This window comes from Myripristis murdjan, chromosome 3 (assembly GCF_902150065.1).
Source record: "Myripristis murdjan chromosome 3, fMyrMur1.1, whole genome shotgun sequence".
NCBI classification, from domain to species: domain Eukaryota; kingdom Metazoa; phylum Chordata; class Actinopteri; order Holocentriformes; family Holocentridae; genus Myripristis; species Myripristis murdjan.
Window position 1 is genome coordinate 19,551,440 of NC_043982.1, and position 20,938 is coordinate 19,572,377.

The 20,938-nt window shown below is 42.0% G+C and overlaps 1 protein-coding gene and 1 long non-coding RNA gene across 2 annotated transcripts in view; both read left to right on the plus strand.

Annotated features, from left to right (window-relative positions):
* The window catches only part of chst8 (carbohydrate (N-acetylgalactosamine 4-0) sulfotransferase 8), a 154,362-nt gene that overhangs the window by 110,999 nt on the left and 22,425 nt on the right, over positions 1-20,938 (plus strand). The window lies entirely within an intron of this gene.
* On the plus strand, positions 652-19,574 carry LOC115355629 (uncharacterized). Its single transcript, XR_003927893.1, has 3 exons — positions 652-662; positions 3,918-3,924; positions 19,520-19,574. It is a non-coding gene; the product is annotated as an uncharacterized LOC115355629 (long non-coding RNA).

The following is a 20,938-nucleotide window of genomic DNA, read 5'->3' on the forward strand; positions in this document are numbered from 1 at the left end:
GTCTTCACAAATCTATAGTGGAAGTGAAGAAATTCATGTAGTACCCATTTTGTTACTGTCTTAGAAATAAAATCTCAAACTGGAATCATATAGGGTTCCTTGACTGCCCTCATAAAGAACTTTTCATGGTTTCAGGTGGAACTCTGTTTATAGAGCACTTTCGCAGAGATTTACCAAGGGAGCACATGGTAAAAAGTTAAAGCACCATACTGGTGATTTTGAATGTTTAGTCCATGCACAACAGTTAACCCACATTTTACATTGCAACAATCATGAGTGGCTACTAAAAATTTCTCTGCATATAATCAAAATACTTTGATTTTCAAATCTAAATTTTTGGTTGAAACACCTACCTTATAATCACCATTCCTAAACCACGGAACTGATAATTGGCTGTGTAAAACAAACGTTAGTTTAACAACATCCTTTCTCCAGAATCCCTCTTACTTCCTAGCGATTGGGTTTATGGGTAAAGGTTGATTATGGGAAATGTAGTTTGATTTTGAGATACACAATATTCTACGTTTAGCTCCTGTCACTGAGGAACAGCAAAAGATACAAGACCCTCTTGCTGGCCGTGGCCACGTCCCTACACTGTGTCTTCTTATTTGGGGTCCTATTTAGCAGTCCTTGTCGATGTGCCTCTGTTAGTTAGGGTTAGGGTTATCTATGTGTGTGTGTGTGTCTGTGTGCATGCACCCGCACATCGTTGCAGGTGGCACCTGAAGATGGGCCCTCACATCATGCCCTCTAGGCTTAAATATTGATGTGCCGGGTGTTGGAGGGTTGTCGCAGCACATCCAGATGAGCAACACACTCACATACTCACTCACACACCCTTGGGGGCTATCTACCGTCTTAGACCATGGAGGTGAGCACAGCCAGGCAGACGAGACAAAACGAGACCAGACACGACCAGGGTTGGTTGTCCTGGGCATAGCTTCAGCAGTGATGGGCCCACCGGTCAGCCTTATCACACACACACACACACACACACACACACAGGGTTTGTCTTTATACAATCAAGCTTCAGGCTCAGTTAAAAATGTTTTTACTAAACTAAACATGCATGTGTTGGTGTAAATAGTGTTGAGTAGGAATTAAAATTCCATTAAATCAAATGGGTTGTTGACCTTCCCTCTGTTAGAGAAAAATTATGCAGGCAGTGAACTCTTAAAATTATTATGCAACCCCCTTCACTCCCATGTAATTTCAACAGAGATTCCACAGCAAATATGAATCGTTACCCACTATTATGGATAGAAAATGTAAGTATTGTCGTATCATTGCCCTGAAATCATTATGCAGTCACATAGATGCACTACATCTACATTCACCATCACTGACTGTGAGTTGCAGAGAGCATTTCCAGACAAAGGGATAAAAATGAAACCTGCTGAGAATATTAAATTATAAGGATATTAAAACAGCTCTTCGGGGGAATATGAGGCACTGTCTACAGTCCACAGGATTTTAATAACAATAAAATATTGCTTTGGATATTAGTAATAAAAACATGATCTTTTCAGGCTGCTTTCTTTCATTGTGAGAGTTATTTATTGGTTTCTGGTGCACCCCAGCTCAATGAAGTGTTATTTTGAAACTGAACTTGTCTTCGTTAACCCGCTGTGACGAGAGTGTATCCAATTTACATGCGAAGAAAAGCTGTCTTTGCCACTCGAGGAGGCTGGGCTGTATTGAATTCTGTGTACAGTGTGTGGCTTTTCATACAGTGTGTGCATATGTGGGATTTTCATTGTTTGGATAGTCAGCACATTTTCAATTTCACACAAAAGGGCCAGTATGAAAAAAATCTGTATGTATATAAGACAATGGCCCCACAAACAGTCAGGAAGTTTCCAGAATCATGCCTGTTTGCAGTTTAAATTTACACATTCTGCGCACAGCTCTCAGCAAAATATGACTAGGTTTAAACCTTAAAAGGTAAAATAACTTCCGACTTTTCACATTTGCAGAATACCATGCTTATTTATTCCATTATTATTTAGATACCATCAGCACATTTGCAATAACCAGCCCAAAGGTTAATAAGATTCTGTCGACCACAAATGAAAAAGCTGAGCAAAAACTTTGGAGCTTAAACTATAAAGTTATATATTGATGACTGACTTTTGCACTGCAGTTTTTCAACCCATTCTGCATATTTGAATTTGGGGTAATTCTACAGGAACTCATAGCTAATTTAAAATGTTCAAAATGCCTTTTGTTATTTACACCAATTGATATTACTGTTTTGAAGACTACAAAGGGTTGTTTTTATATTTAATGACTACAATATTTATAGCCTGCTCAAACTTTTAATATCAAAGTGTTCTTGAACAAATCCAAATGAAAGCCAGCTTTTATAAGGATATATTTGGGGATTTATCCAGTGAGATTGTGGCACTCCACAATCTTGCCTACAGCAGCAACATGGCCAGACCCGGGCATGGGTACAACTACAGTAAAGTGCAGATAGTTGGAGGGAAATAGTCACATTTTGGAGGTAAATAAAGAGTAGGTCTCCTGTTGATGTCCTGATAACTATTTGAATAGCAGCTGTGCAGCTCCGGGAAATTACATCGAAATCGTCAAGATCTCACTGGTCAAGCAAGGAAGCATTCACTGATTAGTCGTGTGTGTGAGATGAGCACGATCCTGTTTGCTGCTCTGCCTTCTAAATTGCTCTCTGCCCACCCACCTACCTAGCTGTCATTGAAAGTTAATGATTTCCTAGCAGCCATCAGTTACTGTATGAGAAGCCCCTAAATTCAACTGGTGAGGTGCTATCTTTTCAGCGTTAAAGGAAAAAAAGACAACACTTGTAGGCCTGCATTACAGCAACTACAAGAAACTTTCATTTTGTGTTGATTTTGGTGACCCCTGTGGACAAACGTGGTAGTGTTTCCCAGACTGAAGACTGCATTTCCCATGAGAGCCACGGCGTTGTGTCGTAACGATCTTGATCTGGCCTTGTTTTGAGAGCGAGTGAAAGAAGAGACACCTCTGTTTAAATCGTGGACCAAGGCTGACCGCAGCAAATGCTTGAGTTTGGCTTAGGCTCACAATAAAAGATAATGACATAGCAAAATACAACACCTGCAGGAAGCAGGAAAAAAAACAGTAGCAACCAGCTAGCAGGGTAACAGCTCAGTCCAGACGGTGGGCAGAGGAGCCAAGCATGGTCGAGGGAAGTGGCAGCAAAGGCAGATAGGACAAGACTTAAAGCCAGAGGCAGAGAGAAAGTAAATATGGCAGAGCCTGGTTAACAGTTAACATGGGCCACCAGTCTGCGTGCCGTAAATCATTTTGTCTGATTCTGGTGACACAGACCCAGTGACAGGCATTTAGAATAAGTTCATAGAAATAGACAATCTTGTCACTGATGGCCTTGTTTGCTTGTGTAGGTCATATAGAGGCACTGGTATTCAATTTAAACTGTTTTAAACCAATTAAAAACTCCTTGTAATTGCTTTGATCACATAATAGAATTGCACCTCTGCCACATGGACATGTGATATCCACTACTTTCTCACGACTTCACATACCTGTCATCCACAGGTACCTAAACGTGTCATGTGTCTATTTTGGGCAACAATCTCCTGTCAGCTCTGCAGCAGCAGTGTGCTATAAATAGTGAAATAAATATTTGCTGAGGAAATTGGGAAGTATATGCTGTTGCAATACGAACCATGCTAAACTTGCAAAACATGACTGAAAAGATCTGTTCTTTTCTTGCCTTGTTTTGTTGTAATTTCCTCCTTTTCCCTTTTAAGAGCATGTGTGTGTGTGTGTGTGTGTGTCTGCGTGTGTGTGCACCTGGTGTGAGGATGGTGGGGGTACACTGACCTTTGTCTGATGGATTGTTTTCTCCCAAATGGAGACATGAAGGAGGCGGCAATGGAGAGGGGGAAGAGGTGTGGTGTGTGTTTGTGTGTGTGTGTGTGTAAGGGGAGGGGGTTGTGGGGGTACTTGGAGCACCCTGAGATGAGCTTCAGCTCTGCCGTGTAATTATGTACTCCTCTTTCACCTCCCCCTGCCCGCCTCCTCTCCACTCCCCCCCCTTTGCTCCGTCTCCCCTCCTCTCTTATTTCTCAGCTCTCATTCTGCAGGCAGCTCCCAGCTGAGCCGCAGGTGGTGGCAATCTCTGTCTGTCCCACTGCTCTGACTGTACACAGAGAGCTGGAGGGCTGCTGGCCAATAATACAGGCTTTAACTCTACGACAGCACAGCCACAGCCACACTCACATGCACACACCTGCAGGCAGCGCGCAGCACAGACACATAAAGAAACACACATGCATGCACACAGCCAGACACACGTACACTAGCAGACACTCACACACACACACACACACACACACACCTATTCTTGTAATGTCCTGTGTAGCTCCTTTGCATCCATTTCCTATTCCTGCCCCTAACCTCCGTTCTCATCACCACGGCCTGACTGTCAAGCCGCACTACGGAAGTGTGTAAAAACACACCCGATTTACCAGCCCAAATCAAGCAGGGCGGCAACAGACAATTACATCCTATCCCCACTAATAGAACATGCTGCAGATTCACCTTTTATCTCCCAAATGAAATCCTGGTTTCAGGTATGACCACTGGCTGGAACTCTTCATCACACCCAGGAAGCAACAAATCAAAACTATGCAAAATTGCCGAGGGCCAATTGAAGTGAGGACCCTTCAGACTCCTCAGGCAAAAACGTGGAACAAGCATGTAATCAGTCCATGAAGCTTATTCTTTTACGTTTTTGTCAGTTGAGTAGAAAGGGTCCACACCTCTATCGTCCTCAGCAATTTTGCATAGTACATCTTTAAAAGCAAAATACAAAATTGTCTCCTTAACTGCAACAAGAGCTCTCTACAGAAATACCAAAAAAAAAAAAAAAAACCATCAGCAATTCAATCATCTGTATCAAATATTATTTTAAGAACAGACAACCTTAAGCCTTGCACACGTTAAATGGTAAAGGTCAATTCTGTATTATGTGAATGAGTTAATGAACGGAAAATTTGATATTATCCATTATTTAAGTTATTTTCACTCTCTTTAAATTCACCTGCGGTGTTATCATGCCGCATCACAATTCACATTCACAGTGATTTTTAACTTAATTTTTGTTTCCTTCTTCCTTCCATTTTTCACCTCAAATAATAAAAGGAATTTTTTAAGATAAGATAAGATAAGATAAGATAAGATATTCCTTTATTAGTCCCACAGAGGGGAAATTTCAAGCATTACAGTAGCAAAGTGGATAGCAGAATATGAAGCAAATTTACATTATAAACAGGACATAAACATTTTGTTCTCAATGATACAGTAAATGGTAACTGATATAAAGTAAATTTTTCATTAAATTATCTCTAATCAAGTCATCTTTGAACTTATCAAATCCCATCAGAATCTAGAATTTCATATTTTAGTTCACTTGCATTTTTATCCCATTTTCATTAGATCCATTTTTAGCATTTTATTTTTTTAAATCGTTCATACTTCGACAGCAGTTCTATGTTTTTTGCTTTGTTTTTTTCTTGAAGTTTTTTGCTCATGGAGGGCACAGTCAGCTCGTTTCTTTTGCTTTCTTTCTTTCACGTTCTTTCTCCTGTTCTCTCTCTAACACACACACACACACACACACACACACACACACACACTGAAATCCTCCTAGAATTAGCTCTCTGTTTTTTTTTTCATGGTGGCTGGGTTTATTGTGTATGACAATAGCCTTTCCTTTTGCTAATGTAGGTGAAAAAAGAACGGTAATCCATCTCCTGCTTGCAGGGGGTGGCGATTTATTGTGTGCACTGGGCGTTAACACATCGCCATGACTAAGACAAGATGCATCGCTTTAACAGATAACATGCTGCAATGAGATAGAGCAGTCAAATTAGCCGTGGCTTCAAACAAATTGCATACTATGGGAGTAATCCTGGTGTTCTTGAACAATATCCTCCATATCAGATCTGCCTTAGGTTTTGCCGTGACACGAGCTAAATGGAGAGTTGTTTTGCATGGTCTGCCTCTGCACAGGACTTCAGCCCTCAGATACATGCACACATACACATTCTGTACATCTGCATGCACATTCAAACACATATCTTTCCTTCTCTCGCTCTCGCTCTCGCTCTCTCTCTCTCTCCCTCTCTCTCTCTCTCTCCCTCTCCCTCACTGCATTGCTTCCTTCTGTCATTTCAATGCAAATATTTGCTCCCAGTGGTTTCATTGAAAATCTACATGTGCAAAGAGGATCAGCAGAATTCATTTCCAAAAAGCCTGATTCTCTTTGGTGGATCTTTTAACTTTATGGCCTTTCAACAGGGTTTGACAGGCGTAACCCAGAGAGAGGGAGAGCACATAACTTTACACTTTTTCTGTGAAATTCAATTCTGCTCTAATATCCTGGAATTAATGTCTAATTTTCTGCACCATGACCATGTTCACTAGAAAATTTCAATTTTTGCCTCAGAATGAAAACATTTTAGGGCTTCAATTATCTAAGGGGTAATTACAAATGCATGCCTGTAGCCACATTAATGTTGTAATAATATGCTTAAATGTAAAAAAAAAAAAAAAAAAAAGGTTTAACAAAAAAAAAAAAAAAAGAGAGATCACAAACAGCCCAGTCCGTTTTTGCTGTGTGTCTGAGGATTGCCGAAAAGACATACACTATAGCAGTTCCATCCCCGTTCACACTCTGACAGGTCGGCTTAAATCAAATGGCCAAGAGACCATTTTATTCTGTTGACCCATGAGAACTACTGACTAAGAGGTATTGGTCCCCGTCCCAGCTTTCTCCTTTAATCACTTAATCACATTTCCACAATCAGCTGGTTTACATCGAGGCCAACAGGCCAGAGAGCGAAGCTTGCCAGTCCCTGAGGGACCCACCACTACACAGGAATGCATTTGCAAAAGCCAATGTACACAGTGCATCTGAGAATAGATCACACAGAGACCTTTACAATCAATGGCTACTTAATTGAAGGACCCATTTCCTCCTGAGTATTGTAGGAGAGGTGGCACCCACCCACCCAGCCTCGTTCTCCTCTCTGCCAAGCTTTTTGCCTTTCAGCCTCATGGCCATTACCACTCTCTGTGTGGCAGTGAAGCAAGAACTGCAGCGTTTTTTTATTGATGGAAATGTTTATGAATATTTGAAGGCCCTTTCAACTTGGCATGAGAGGAAATAGGGAAACAGCGGCTTTTATGAGTGAGTGGCATTTATCCTGCTCCCACACAATATGCTCCCCTTCTTAACAGCCCCTTAGGACAGGAGTGTGAGGGAGCTGCAGTGTGGGTCCTCCTCTATGGCAAAATGTCAGCGTCACCCAGACACCCATCAGCCACACCCATAACAATGGTCATCTATCTCTTATCAGTCTAATATTCTGTCAAGATCCAGGTGAATACTCATTTGTGATTGGCTGGATGGAGTGTGTTCAAACCATGTAATGTGCATATAGTTCCGCTCAAGTTCAAACGCTGATCAAAATACATACGCTGGTCCTAAATTTTGAACCAACCTATGTAGTCATAGCAACAAAGGGAAACTTGAGTGTTAAGCTAGCTTATGTTAACCGATAGCCACCATACTGCCCTGTTTTCCAAACACCAATTGCCTCAAAACTATGGTGATTATTTTCCAGTAATCAACATGTAATGTTGATGCCTTGTGCTTGCCGAGCCAATTAAGTGCTGTATCGAATTCACTTTGGCAAATCCGCAATCCCTCCAATGCCGCTCGCAGCTCAAGGTGCATAACATCAGCATCTGGTTGTGTCTCCTTTTCGACACTACCTGACCAGTACAAAAATGATGCAGGCAGAAAATTGTTATTTTCAGGGCATGTCACTCCCTAAAAAATTAACCATCCATAGTTATTTATTGTTGGCAAATTGCCATGGTATTTGCCAATATTTGTCCTTGCCTTTGTATTTCTAGTTACTGGGTTTCATGGCAAAGACAGCTAATGTGGATAAATCCGAAACAAAATAATCAAAGCACATATGGACAAAATGAGTACTTAACTCACTGTCATTATAGTGAAGTCAGTTGTACAGAAAAAAAATCAATGATTTGCATTTTTTTTTTTTTTTTTTTTTTTTCCAAAACTGAATGACTTGAAAAGCTCACAGTTTCTAGACGATGTGCCAGAAGTGGAAAGACGGTGGCATACATGTCGCCTAGAAACATACCGTGGATAAGCAGGCTAATCCAGAAGAACCTCCACAAGGTGCATTCAAATCCTTGAACGTGCACCTTGTCGTGGATTATCCCTCACATAATGACTAGTTACTCCAAGAAGTCATAGAAAGATGCTCACAATGAAATAGGAAAGTATGCAATTACTCCAATGATTCATCCTACAGCAGATGGCTTTGGTAGTGTGTGTGTGTGTGTGTGTGTGTGTGTGAGAAACATGAGAGAGCCATGAGCAGAGACAGACAAATAGAACAATAGATGACCAGTGATAGTAAGAACTACCCACACAGTGGGGGCTGCTGCTGGGTCAGGCTTCGTTGCACTTCCACTGGCTCCTTCCACACCAGTTGCTCTGGAGTCAATCCAGCTCCGGCCGCCTCCGGTGAAAACAGTGCTGACCTTTTCCAGCAGTCGGAGCTGCAGGATATGGACTCTGAAAGGGTTGTACTCCTCGCCTTGGCATCCCTGTCATTGATTTTTATTACTCACGTGCCTTAGTCTTGCAGGGAAATTAAATCACCACAGCACAAAATGTTGGTAGGAATTTGTGTCTTTGCGTATCTATCTGAGCTAGGCGTACGAGTTAGCATTTCAGCAGAGAGGTCAGAGCACTGGGTCCAGGGTCCCATTTTCTGACACTATTGCAATGATGGAAACAGCCAAAAAGCTTCAGCCTGTCCTGTACTCACCCTCTACCAATTCTTCGATGTCACTCAACTCGTACACTTCTTCTTTTGGCTTCCCAATGCTGCTTATATCAAATTCAAAACCCTGGTGCTGGCACAAAAGACTGTGATTTTGGAGATGTGGGAATAGAAGCTATTTCTACTGCTGCACTCACTGTAAGTTACTCAGAATAAGAGAATCGTCTAAATGACTATAATGAAAGTGTAACGTTGGAGGTGACAGGATGGTCTCTCTCACCAACAGACCACACTGCTTCCTCCTAAAAAGATAAGATGATTCATTTTGCTCAAAACCGCCAATATCAAAAGCTGTCCATCAACTGAGAGACAGCTTGCCGATGTTAATATTCTCCCCTTATCAGTCTCAAATTTCATCAGACGACGGAAAGGGAAAAGAAAAGAAAGCCAGCAGTGTTTTCAGCACCTTTTGATCGTGACACGATCTGCTCAACTCTGCTCCTCTAGGGATATAACTCAATTCCCTTTTTAAAAAAAAAAAAAAAAAAAAAAAAAAAAATCTTGCTATCAGGCTAAACTATAGATGGATCCTAACTTTTTTTTCCTTTTCTCTGGGATTTGCTGGGGAATTTGGAAGACGCCACACAACCATCCTCCTGATAGAATATCCAAATGCGGGTTAAGCAGCAAACAGGGACAAATACTGGTATGAAACAAGTCATTAGCCCTGAGGTGAAGTCATCTTCGTGAATTCAGATGATGCCAAGTTGGAGATTTGCAATTATGAAAATAATCATATTTTCTCCCCCGCTTATCTTAACTTTGAAAACCCCCTCTTCAGTGGCATAGCAAATTCTGGCTGGGGTTTTTCACATTACGACCTTATCCCAAGGTACTGCAGAGAGACTTTATTTCTCAGGAGCCAATCTCCTCCATAATGCTAAATTTTGGGAGCAAGGGAAATTGGAATTAAAATGTGAAAAGCAGACAAATAAGGCCATAGCTCCCCACTGCGTTGTTTGTCACAGGCTGAAATGTCTGAATTGAGCTCCGGTGTATATGCTGCTGTAATGAATGATGCCTCCCAGGTTTCATTTGCAATTAAGGTTAATTAGCAGATGTACACTCGCCTTTAATCTTTGCTATATGCAGAGTTATTAGGCCTCTGTATGACAGAAGGGCACCCTATGGACCGGCACTCAACACACATTTGAGGTGAGCTAATGGGAGATAGCAGTAATTAGCTTATGTTCTGTCTCTACATTGTTTAGTGAGGCCAAATGTTTCACATAATTCATTACTGTAGACAGGTTTCATATTTGGACCAAAGAGAAGTGTCTCTGGTAATCTGCCTAGAGATAACGCTGCACCATCTCCTGCTGTGTGTATGTGTGTGTGAGAGTCGGGAGTCTCTCCACTCTTGTGTGTGTGTGTGTGTGTGTGTGTGTGTGTGTGTGTGTGTGTGTGTGTGTGTGTGTGTGTGCGTGTGTGCGTGTGTGCGTGTGTGTGTGTGTGTGTGTGTGTGTGTGTGTGCATGCATGTGTGCGTGTGCGTGTGCGCGCACATTCACCTCTGATTTATTAATTTGCGTAGGTGTTGTCTGTGTGCATCACACTCACAATGAAGCAGCATTTCAAACAGTCCACTTTGTTTGATCCACTGAGCTAACTGGAGACAAACACGCAGCTTCTGAAAATTAATTTGCCAGACTGAGCAGGGTCAAATAGTGTAGAAGCTGCTGCTCCTAATTCTTTGCACTTGTTCTATCACGCTTGGAGTAACAGTTGGCTGGGGTTTACAATTTGGATGGCCTCAGGGGAGTTTACAGTCACTGAGAAAAATGCAAAATTTTGAAACATTTCTGGCACTTTCCTGTGTAACAAACCCCACTTAAGTGAAAAAAGAATAAAAAGAAAAACAAATAAATATGAAAAATGTTTGCAAATAGTATTTGGTCTTGTTTTGGTACAATCAGTCCAACTGTTGCTCACGCTTGCTGACACTCATAAGTTTTTAGTCATTTTATAAAATACAGTGCATTTGCCTCACCATTTTGCGCTTGGTCAGTACAGTGTCATATGCATTGCTAATAAATGTTATCATCCAAAATTGTCAAGTTACAGTCCCCATGTAACCGGTGAGCCACCTTAGAGTGAGGACATGACATTAGATATTCAAATGAAGCAGCTAGTGTTACATCAAAGAGCGATAACCTTCAAAATGATGGAACCACTCAATAGGAGGCACTCGTTCCATGCTGGCAGGCGGCACAATTACTGCACAGCGCTGTTGGGGGTGGAAGGAGCAACCAGCACCAATAACGCTTTCAATTTCCTCCCTACTTTACGATTGCTGATACATTTTCAGTTCTGCTGTGTGAAATGTAAGATACTCCTCCGCTTTTCGGCAGCAATAGAGGAGAGACAAGGCTTGTAATTTGAAGACTTCTGGTGCGAATTCCCAAACTACAAAATTTCAGGTGGGGAAACTACCAACGAGGTATTTTTGAACAAGACTCTTATGTAAGCCTCAGTTCCTCTGGTGGTACTGCTCAGTGGACAGCTGTAAGACGTGATGTGATGTGATGAGATGTGATGTGATGGATGTTTTCAAAGCACAGAACACATGCTCATCTAAACCCTCTCCTGGATAAATAAAGGTTTTAAAAAGATATAGTAGTGGCTAAACTGACCAGTGGGCCCTCGCTGGACCTTTTGTGTCCATCGATTGGCTGTAGTTTGTGCAGTGAGTCCTGCACCGTCAGCCCTTGTCAGCGGCCAGCCGACCAATACAGCATTATGAACTGGAAGTGGAGGCCGTTGGATAGAAAGAGCTTTTCGATTAGAAGTGTGTCAAGACATGAGAAGAGAAACTGAAATCGAGTTGTGTTGATATTGTACTAACTAGCTAGTAAGCAAGCTATCCAGACAGCTCTAGTTGTGTTAAACAAATCTTTTTACACATACAAAAGACTTTCAGGTTGACAGTGTGCAAGCTGTAACTTCTTACCAGCCAAATTCCCCCCAGTTTGTCTAACCATTTGTTGGGGACATTGGGAAATTGGAAACAGATTAGAAGTGGTGTTAAATTGTGTCAAATCAAGGGTTAACACTACTTTCTTCCTTTGTCTTTCCGTGACCCTCCCTGACCATTGCCACATCCTGTTATCCAGAGTTCACTCACATATTTGCACTTCAGCTGTTGATGATCAGCTGCTGTCTGCGCGATGTGTTCATGGACAACTTTTAGCAGGCAACATGAGGCAACACAAAGCAATCAAATGGTCTGCCTCAGTCACCCCTAGCTCTTTGAGGCCAGCTTGCTGTGTCTCAGACATTGCAAATGAGACTTGCAGCTTTGGGTCTGCATTTTGACCCGGCTGAGCGCACTTCCCTGTCCACTCTCGGTGGAAGCTTGGTGAAGATTGATGACAGGTATTAAGTGTATGAATATAGCCGTGTTATACTTCAGCTATTTTAGTTCAATTGGATATAAAAATTGGCCACGGGGGAACAACATTAGCATATCAGCCCATAATCTCACCTGTTCATTCCCTCTGTCTGACACCCATTACTGTAACTTTGCTGGCGCAGTTCTTCATATGGATGCTGTGATTGTACAGGCCATAGACTGTGTCGCTCCTCTGCCATTATAAACTCCCTCATTTCTGACCTGGTATTGATGCAGCGCAACATTATTTTGGTGGAACAGTTAAGCATGTCATTTATTCATTACCTGGCTGGTTCCCGCCAGGCTGTACCTCCGAGCCGTCAAGCGTATAAGCTGCGGGGCCCCGTAATAAGGCTTTAAGTGGCTGTCATTAATAACACTGCGCTGACACGGTGGAAGGCTGATCTGTCCCGGTATGTGGGTTTGTGGGCCGCCATCATCAGGCTGGCTGGCTGGCTGGCTGGATGCACCCACCACCACCACCACCATCCCCCTACCCCCCACAAACACACACATGCACACACACACACAATTCCTCATTTCGGTAAGCAAATAGGCCATTTCCGTCCTGTTTTCAGCTGCTGTGAGTTGTCGGCAAGTCTGTCAATCACCCGTCTGACAGCTCATGCACCTGGAAGCTGTGTCACACCTCCTCTGTTGTTCACTTTGGGGCACGATGGACGGCTCACTATTAGACAGATGCGCAGGAGAGATTAATAGCTTAAGTGGCGTGACAAGATGTTGCCCCATGCACCGCCATGAAACTTATCCTGCTGTTCCAGCCCTGCTGGGGGGCAGGGATACCTGTGCACAGTTTGTTTAGTGAAGTTTGTTGGGCTTAGTATAACAGAGAGTGCAGTTTAAGAAGCAGATTGTGTACCTATAGGAAGAAAATAAAACTTCAGTTTAATGATAGTAGTTGCAAACTTTAACTTTGGTTTTTTGACGTTCTTGGGAATCTACAAATTGACAGTAATTCTACTGATGCACCCACTGAACTATGAGAACAAAGACACCAAAATCATGCACGTGCTCCTGATAGATCACCGGCCTCAGTGCTTCATGTGAGCACTTTAATGTTCGTCACACTGAGTGATAATAAGCCACTATCATTATTCAAAGTAAGAAAATGACAGCTTGTCGCATCTCTGGGGTTGGCATGGTCCAGTAGGCAGAGTAGTCGTCTGGTAGTCAGAAGGTTTCAGTTTCAATCCCCGGCTCCTCCACAAAGCGTGACCAAGTGCCCTTGAGCAAGACACTGAACCCCTAACCGCTCCTGATGGGTGGCTTGGTACCTTGCATGGTAGCCTCTGCCATCAGTGTGTCAGTGGGTGAATATGAGGCAGACACTGTGAAGCGCTTTGAGTGGTCGATTAGTAGATTAGAAAAGCGTAGAAATGTAATCCATTTACCTAAAGCTAAATGGTGAGTCATCTAGACAAATTGTAAAAAGAGATGTGGCCAAGTTTGGCAGTTCTGTGTAGGATATTGGTAAAATAAGCATAAAAATAACATGATGTTTGAATTATCAGAGACTGCTTTTCCTGTTTTTTGAATGTTGGAGCACACAGTCATGGTTGATTTTGGTCTCTGTTCCCATCACTTAATGGATAATTTGATCCCTGGGCCTCTCAATTTTTCAGGAGACTGGCCCCATGGAAATAATGGAAGTAAATTTATGGCAAAATAAAAATGGGCACAAGTAAAAACTGAAATGCTAAAGTAATGAAAAAAGAAAACAAATAGTAAAACAAAAATTAAATAAAAAAGCAGAACATGGAGAGAAACAGGAGGTGCACAGGTGTAAGTGATACCAGAAAACACAGTGCAGCTACGATGTTAACAGGCACTCAAAGATGCAAGCGTAACTGACCCCAATTCATGAATAATTACACTGAGCGAGGCTGGGGAGCGCGTGTCATCTCCACCCACTTCTCTTTCTGTTTTATTTTATTGTCGTATTTGGGTCACATACTGTGCACTTGTACCATGGTGTTAGTCTCGTTGTTTTTTTCTTGTGTAGTCAGTCACTTTTTTTCTTTTTGTCGCTCGTATCTCCTCATTGCTCTTCCCATTTCTGTGTCTTTCTGTGTCTGTTTTCTTTCTCTCACTCTTGTTTTATCTCTCGATCCGACTCTCCTGCTTTCTCTTTCTGTCTGTCTCACTCTCTCTGTTTCCATCTGGTTACCTTCTCGCTTTCACTTCTCTGTGAATGTGGTTTCTATGACCGCTGGCCTGGCTGCAGCTTGTCATTGCCACTGGCATTAGAGGTGTTCAGTGTGCCATTTTAGACGGTGGCACTTGAGTAGTTCTTGTTTTCATATCATGGGGTGGAGAAGATGAGGGTAAGGGTAAATAAAGTAAAGTAAAGGTAACTCTCCAAAACCTAAACACATCATCGCCACACAAAATCCACTTAATTTACTTTCATTTATTTATTATTTTTTAATACATAAAATAAAAAAATTGCAACATTCAGAACAAATTAAAAAATGTACACACACACATATATAAAACTAAATGTTTATTGATAACTGTTATAAAACATTTACAAAATGTTTGCCAAGCAGCATTTTTTAAAATTTAGGCTTCAGTTGGTTTGAAAGTAGTTTTTAAATTCCAGTTGTCACACACACAAACTTCCTCTCTCTCTCATATTTTTGATTAAAAAGGATCTTTATTGTCATAAAATACCGTCGTACATGTTGCCTAAGCAAATGTATACGAGGCAGAAAACAAAATCCAGAATGATCACTGACTATGTTACATATTTTGTATGAACAGGAAAAAGTGCATTGGAATAATAATAACTCAAACATCATTTCTGAGCTTCAACATGCTGTGAGGCCGCCTACACAATTTTCTCTTCTTCTCCAAGCGGGATAGCTTGTTCCATTTCATTAGAACAGAGGGAGAAGTTTGAAAAGCATTTTTCAAATCCAGTCTGCTATTGCTACTCTAGTGTTATGTGTTCATATCCAAATAAAAAGTGTAATTATGTCTCTTTGTTTTGCTTGCAAAATTTGCATAATTTCATTTCATTTGGTGCCCAGGACTTTTTATGTCTTCCTCTCTCTCAATTTCAAGAGTACAGTCACTGTTTTGATAAGACTTTCTTTTCATTTGTGTTTTTGATGTTGAGATATTTTGCCAATTGAATGTCATGGTTGACATTTGGATAGCACTGAGGCGTTTTGTGCGATGCAATGTCATTTTTCTAATCTGTTAAATAAGAATCTTTTAATTTAGGGAGAGTTTCTTTTGTTTCAGGTGTTTCATGAAGTTTGTCCTCGTTTTCAGTCATTTTTGTGAATTTTAGAGTGAGTTAAGTGGGTCTGTCACAGTGTTCCTTTTTAGTTGAAACCACAACTGTGTGGCCTCTTTCTGTATTTCTATACACATGTATTTCTGTCTCATCATTTCAATCTTTCTTCTCTGTCTCTGTGTCTATCTTGGTCTTTGCTTTGGCGGGAGCAAAGACCAATCATGTCATGTGTGCATCATTTCCATTACTCAGAACAGGCTGTGTGGAGCAGTGCAGGGCTCATTTCATGTCGCGTCCCTCGGTCAGCAGTTAGGTCTGGAGGGGGCATGCCTCCAGATATCTCTGGTGGTTCACCATGACTTTGGGTGTCAGCGTTCATGTTGGCTAAAGGGTGACACCTGTCAGTTTTGGTGACCTTTGATGACCCTCCCTTTATCACCACCAGCAAGGCAAACTGTGAAGACTGCAGTGGAGTGGCCCAAAATCTAATGGGTAGATCACCGTGAAATGTGATGATAACATTCAGGTTGTTTAGAGAATGGAATCTGTCAGTGTTGGTGACCCCGTGATTTTCCCTCTGGTGACACCAACAGTTAAAATTGTTAATATTCGCAGTGTTAACAGTTTTACCTGTTGATGTCTCCAGAGGCCACCAACACAACCAACAAAATTTTCTGCATTGCCACGAAATTTGGTGACAACATTCATATTGCCTCGAGGATGAAACCTGGCATTTTTGTTGACTCCATGATGTTCCCTCTAGTGCCACTGGCAGGACCAGTGGGACATTTGTGGTAAAAATAACATGCTTGTTTTATTTTCTATGCCTTTTTCTCTTTCTAGTTGTCTTCCTCCTCATCCCTTTTTGTTGTCCTTGTCTCTGTCTGTTCAACACCCCCTCCCACCTCTGGTGTGTCAGTAGTCGTGCAGCCCACCAGGGCTGTTGTCCTGCCTGCTGCCACTGAACAAACAACCAGAGCAGGTGCGTTTGTTAGAAGGCCATTGTTGACCACTGGGTAAGGCGCTAACTTCAAAGTGAACCCTGTTCAATAACACAGATCTCCCATTGAGACACCAGCCTCGCAACACACCGCCGGGCAAACTCCTGCTTGGCCAGAGCCCTCATCAGTCGAACCTGCTTTTCATGCAACATCAGAGCTGTCAGTTGATCGACCCACTGAGGGTATACGCTGGCCAAGATCTGCGGCACTGTCTCCCTGCACAACACAATATAAAAAAAAGGCAAAAAGACACAATTCTGGAGGCATATCCAGCACAGAAGGGGGCTTGAGTAGCAACAGTTTTGTTGTATTGTTTCATATTGCAGGCTCTTATGCTGTTATCTAGAGGGAAGCAGAAAAATAAGTTTAAATTTATAAGATCACCAACATTCTGAGATGAGAGACATGTCCGAGCTGAGTGCGCACCAGGCAGAAGCACAACAGCAAATTACTGGGTAATCCTTGAGCAAAAGTAGAATGCTTTTCTGTTTTTGAGCATGAAAAAAAGACATATGATGCCTTGCCAATGGAAGCAAGCACGTCTGAAGCACCAGAGTGTGGCTTTGCATATAAAACAATGAAAAGGCATACAGCAGTGCCTCATAAAGGAATGTCTGTACATCTCCCCCACATTTTTGTTTGTTCTTGTTGTATCTTCTTTTTCCCTAAACTATGTTCTTTTTCAGTGACACCCTACTTCATAGGTCCCATTTATACTTGTCTCTTGCATCTTCATTATTAGGCAAATTGAAATTCGATTACATTCTTCCACACAAAACACAGATGAGACCACATGAGAGCAGACCCAACAAACATTCGCCATCTGATCTTTCGGCCAAATACCATTTGTTTACATGAACAGGAGTCATCCCGTCTCATTTGCATTCAGGGGATGCTCTATTTGTGCGCCAAATGTGCCTGCAATGCACCTGGTAGGGGTGGTTCACGCTTGAAATCGCCCAGGTCATGTGCCACTTACTCTGCTTGGAAGAAACGACAAGACCAGTGGATACATCACAGAAGGACGAAACACCAAGCACAAGTAAATATTGGGAATACCAGGCACCAAATTTACTGCACCCGGTCTGTCGTGTGCATGTTGGGCTTCTCTTCCGCTGAAACTGGTGTTGTAGGTCGAGATGTAATATTTTAAGTGGATTATAAATGATGTATGTGGTTTGTGTAGTCGGACGCATTTGCACTTGGTCTTTTATCTATCCTGTTGTTATCTGATGAGCTCAAGATGCATGAAGTGGCTATGTGTACACGGGAGTAATATACACACAGTTCCACACACTGGAGCCCATTACAACCCCAGTGTTTCGCTGCTGGCCACTAAGAAGCTCCCCTGGATCATTCGGACTCAAGTGCCTTGGTCAAGGGCACTTTGACTGTAGTTGTAGTGGGAGGTACAAGTGTGATTAATTCATCTTCCCTGCCAACCAGTCCCAGAATTCAAACTGGCAACCTTCCAGTCACAAGGTAACCCTGCTCTCTGTGTATATATTCAAAGAACAGGATAAGCCACGTTTAACATAGCAGACAAACACCTTATACATTAGTAGTATTAGCCATTACAGCGGCACAACAGAGAAACAAAGGAGAAGAGAAACATAACAAATCAATTGGGCTTTGCCTCTATCAGGCTCAGCCCTGCACAGCTCCACACAGCCTGAATAATGGAAATGATGTAGATAGTAGGGCTGGACTAGTTTCCCCAGTTGCAACACTCCACAAGACAAAAGTTAAATAATGTAAATTGCACCTGTCTGTGGGGGAAATGGCCAACTTGGCCCTGGTCTTCATTTCATTAGTCTGTCTTAGTCGCTCCTTTCAATACCAATACCAATGTTTATTCTCATTCTTGATCATGCACTATTGAGAGTAATTTTGGAGGCACACCAGAGTTTTTGGTTAAACAGTTGGCTGCTCTGCTATTTTTTACAATATTCACCTGACACTCAGAGGTGGAGCCTGTTGAATCTGTAGCGATGGTAAATGTGGGAAAATACAGATTGTGACAGTTATGTCGGCAAAATAGTCTAATGTTATGAATAATTGTGGGTGGGTATCATGTCGGAAAGATTAAAATAATAACTATAAAGAGTACCATGCAGAAGAATATTCTTCGCTAAATAAGCAGTTTTTTTCCTACACTTTAGGCAACGTTAGGCAACAGGTTAAAGTCGAGAGAGTTGCTAATGTTTTTGGATTCGTGTGAACTTAAAAAAATGCATTGAGCTGAATACAGGAGACAGTAACAAATCAAATATGGAGCACATGGAGTAGAAATGAACCTGTCTACCATATCTTTTGACATGCCAAGAGGACTGTATGCTAGATTAGAGACAAAGTCGTACATAGACTGCTTTTAAAGCTACTTCAGGAGCCGGGCTGGGAGGACAGTGCTCATGGTCATAAGAGTCTCTGTTGTAACCTAACTCATGCAAACAAAAGAAATTACGGAAGCTTCAGGGTTGGAGTCAATTCTCTTACTTTTGAATCAACTCAGGAAGTCAATATCCTTCGACATTTTCAATAAAAAAAAAAAAAAAAAAAAATCAATGTCCAATCTATTACAGTAAGTTTTGTGTTGTGTTATGATTTGGAGTCTTATTTGTTCCTTCCTTTCAGTTTTTTTTTTTTGTTTTGTTTTTTTTTGTTTTTTTTTGTTTGTTTTGTTTGTTTTTTGCATTTTTTTTTCCACCTCTCTTCATGTTGTCTTTTGAGGCTCTATCACTGTTTCATCTTAATGTGAAGGACTCAGTTTGTGTTTTGAATTGGCTTACGTACAACTGAATTGACTCCCACCCTGGTATGCTTCCACGTTCTGTAACTCCATGTGTGTGTGTGAGCATGTGTGTGTTGCGGGGGGCTTGTTTTGCCATGCTTGTGAGGAGCAACTATTGAAAAGCCACTGTTCTTGTGAGGACATTTTGGGAGAGTAGGTTAGGAAATAATACACTCGATATCTCACGCCGTCCCCATCTCCAATTTCAGTAGTACGAGTGGCTTTTGTTGTGAGTTTTCGCGTGAGAAGGCACTGACCCACGTCCGTTACTGAGCTGCCAAAACCAAAGAACAACCCGCCTTGACAGAGGTTCAGAGTTAATGTGAATCCATGTGGCAGAACCTGACGCCCGGTACTGGGATTCAGGAACTGTCAGACTTGGTCCAGCCTTATGGAGTCACCTCCTCCCCTCCAGTCGTTACGTGTTGCCACAAATTTGGGCCCTGGTCCTATCACTAAAGCTACGTCTGATAGCGCTTCTTCATTCTGGGGTTTGCAGGAGGATAGGGCCTGTTGTTACCTGTTGTTGAACTGTTTATTATTTAGGATTTTTCCAATTCAAAGTGCGGGAGGAGTTGCCTCCTCCATGCTACTCACGCAGGGTTTGGGATGAGCTTTTGGGCTAAGATTTGTGTGGCAACAACTTGGCCACCTGACTGAAAGAATAAAATAATGGCTGTTCAATTATTAACAATTTATGATTCCTAACCCTCACTCACACACACTCTCACACTCCTACCCACACACTCCCACATTCACACACATATACATGTACCCACTCCCACACACATTAGCACATGCCACACACACACACACACACACACACACACACACACACACAGGGTTAGGGTTAGGGTTAGGGTTAGGGTTAGGGTTTGGCATAATGTGGTTAGGGAAAGGCTGTAGAGAATGAATGTAAGTCAATACAATTACCCCGCAAATATAGTAAAAGTGACGTGTGTGTGTGTGTGTGTGTGTGTGTGTGTGTGTGTGTGTGTGTGTGTGTGTGTGTGCTGGCTGTACAGATGGGTAGAGAGGGCTCTCCCCTCAGGTAGACACATACAGCTGACAGAAGGCAAGAAAGCATTCAGTGTTGGCATGAATCCTCTGGACATCTCCCCTCACCACCTTTCACCATCTCTCTCTCTCTCTCTCTCTCTCTCTCTCTCTCTCTCTCTCTCTCTCTCTCTCTCTCTCTCTCCCCCTCTCTTTGTCTCTCTCTGTTTTTTTTGTTCCTGTCTCCTATCACTTTCCTCTCTGTGTCTCTCTTTGTCTCTCAGCCTTTGTCTCCCTCTTCCTCTCTCTCTTTCTTTGCCTCCTTCTTACTTTTCTTAAAACAGGGACCAGATAGTTCCATTTGTTTCCGAGGGAGTCTCTTGTTTTCTTGGAGCAATCATTAATACGTTGAATTAAGGCAGAATAAGTCAGGTCAACCCAGTAGTATCAAAAAAATGACACTTGATTCACTGGAAATAAGATGATTAGCATTGGAAACAGGTGGCATTATGTCAACCCACCGGCCAGTTTTTTAAGGCTGATGAGCAAAAAAATTACATGTTATAATGGAGATTTT